Below are 2,763 nucleotides of genomic sequence, written 5' to 3'. Positions count from 1 at the left end.
CCACAGCAGGGCTGGGCCTGCTCCCTGCTGCTGGAGACAATAGACTACCTCTTTCTGGAGCCAAAGGCCATTAGTTTGATTCCTGTGGGCGGAGTTCACACCCAACTGATAATGGTTCCTATGAAGACCCAAAATCAAGTTAAGCTGTTACCAGAAATCTAGGATCCGCCTATCTTGCCGCCTATCTTGCCGCATGTACACCCCCAATCCCTTCTCCTTCTGTAGTGCATATGTCCCTAGATCACCTCCTCCCATCACTGTAATACCTGTAGCACAACCCTTTCCTGTGACGTATGTCTTCACCTGTAATGTGGGGGCTTGCACGTCCCCAATGTCCCGAGAGAGTATAAAAGCTTGGGGAGCATTAAAGATCTCCCTCACTCCCTCCACGTGGACCACCAAGCGGGGCTGAGGTGAGCATGCTATCATAATATGTGTCTGACTCCATTTATTTCTATATATCTCTTTTATCTCTCATGCTCTCTATAACTTTACTATAATATTTACTTATTATCGCTGTACAATTGCGCCTACCGAACCCGTAGTGATTGTGCTAGGAGCTGGCTTCTTCTGGCACCACCTCTTAAAGATTTCAAAGGAAAATGAGAATAAGATAAGAGAAGAAACCATGTACTAGCTGAGTTCCCAAGGGAACTCACGTTGGTCCATCGATGGGCATAGCTGCACAGGGATCCAAGCCACAGTAACAGATGTACTGGAAGACTGGAGGCTTCAGACCCCTTCTCTCGGTTCTCATGCTCACAAGAAAGTATTCAGAGGACACAGAGGGAAAAGGTTCAAATGGAGTGGGTGATTTTATTTAAGGGTTGCATCCAACACAACTGTGCAGGCAGCCATCTAAGCTGGTTTGAGAGCCATAGTGGATGGAAATTCAGATTTTTTATACCACTGATGTTGGACCTTTTACTATTGGCTGGCTCTTCATAGTATACCTACCTTTTATAAATCTTGTACAGGCACCCAAAGTTCATGCTGTGCACTTGCCATCTGGCCAGAACCTAAGGGTCAACTCAGCCATTTCTAAGAGCTATGTGCTTATCCTGCCTTTTCAGCCCAGGCCCTTTTTTCGGTTTGTTTTTTTTCACTGTGCAACCCGCTTCAGTGCCTTAAGCCCACCAGGTAAAGCCAGGCAATGGTTCGAGGTGACAGTTTGCTTTGGCATGGGACACTGTCAGAGGTCCATGGGATCGGACCTGCCACAAATCCAAACCCAAGCACCAGCCCATGCCCTTTTGTGTGTGTTGGGAACGCTTTCACTGTGAAAAGTGATTGATACAGGAAATGTGTCTTCCCCCTGCCTTGTCCTAAATCTTTCTGACCTGACGAGCAAATGGGAAGAAGAGACTGGAATTCTTGGCAGATGTTGGAATTTCCAAATTCAAGCAGAATGTTTATGTTAAACAAAAGGGAAGTCCCAAACCTCCTGACCAAACACTCACATAACAAGGTAACTTCGTTAGTTTTCTACTGCTAGATCAGGGAGCTTCCAGTCGAGTTCTGCTTCTGCCAATCAGGCAAATAAGCATTTTATTAGTCAGCATAGAAAATGTCGATCTTCCAAAATTTGGCACAGATTGGGTGAACCCAGGGCAAGACATCTGGTTATTAATCATGTCAGGTTGGCAGTTCAAACCCACCCAGAGATGTCTCAGAAATAAGGCCTGTTGATCTGCTTCTGAAAAGTCGGTGTCTAGAAGACCCTGGGGATCGCTCTGCTCTGCACACATGGGCCTTGGAATTGACTTGGCGCATCTGCTAACAACAACGAAGACTTACGTAACTGATCACCGACCCCAGAACATTTGTAGAGCAAAAGGGAGCACTACCAACCAGGAAACCGGTCAGAGAACAGCTGTAGAGTTGCTCTGTCCTAGGGAGTCATGGAATATCTGGCCAACCCACCAACTCATATGTGGGTATTGGAAACACCTTTTCCTCTGCTCCTTGTCACTGTTTTTCATTGCATGAGTATGTGGCAAGAATAATATTCTTTTGCCTTTTCACATTGAGAAGTAAATTTGTTCCTTTCTCTTTTTGAAAAGTAGTCCTACAGTCTAAATTTCAGCTAATTTCATCACACACTAACTTCTGTGAAACTGAGATATAGGTTTATCACATATCTTAGTTTTCATGAACCCTTTCAATTATTTCAAATTCTCTCTAGCCCTCCCCTCATTTCAATGTTTAGGCAAAGACATTCAATTTTATCTTGAAGAACTAACTGAAAAGCTTATTTTCAAAATAAAGAGCCAACTTTTCTCTGTAATTCTCCAATTTTTAGTAGCACGATGGGATCGCATTTTGGAAAGACTGCATATTTCATGATTTCAGTGATTTACTGTTCACTACCACATGTTATAAATTGGCTTAATCTCTAGCTCCCACCCTATGAGTCAGCTATCTGACTGAAGTACACATGCATGCATATTGATGTAGAGAGAGATAACTTGTAGGTGCATTTTAATGGACCTACTGCCAATACACACCTGGTAAAAGTTCGTTGAACACTCCAGATTTTATGAGGCTTCCTTTGGCTCCTTATTCAATTTTATCTTCTTTATTTAACACATTGTCATGTATTTTTTTCTCTTGATATGCATATGTTTTGTAAGCCTTATCACGTCCTTTGCAATGGGGTAGGATATAAACAAATCACTACATACAAGTTTGTGATGACGGGATGAAATTAGGTGAGGGGAGTCTTCAAAAAAAAAAGCAAGCCCTCTGCCATCAAGTCAGTTG

The 2,763-nt window shown here is 43.2% G+C and overlaps 1 non-coding gene across 1 annotated transcript; it reads right to left on the bottom strand.

Moving 5' to 3' along the window:
- Positions 1–1,103: 1,103 nt before the first annotated feature.
- Positions 1,104–1,237, bottom strand: LOC115873894. Its single transcript, XR_004048667.1, has one exon. It is a non-coding gene; the product is annotated as a small nucleolar RNA SNORA42/SNORA80 family (small nucleolar RNA).
- Positions 1,238–2,763: the final 1,526 nt, after the last annotated feature.

This window comes from Echinops telfairi, unplaced genomic scaffold, assembly GCF_000313985.2.
Source record: "Echinops telfairi isolate 266 unplaced genomic scaffold, ASM31398v2 ScPeMD7_7469;HRSCAF=8507_1, whole genome shotgun sequence".
Taxonomy (NCBI): domain Eukaryota; kingdom Metazoa; phylum Chordata; class Mammalia; order Afrosoricida; family Tenrecidae; genus Echinops; species Echinops telfairi.
The sequence above is the reverse complement of the archived record's forward strand: the minus strand, read 5'-3'. Positions and strand labels throughout refer to the sequence as shown.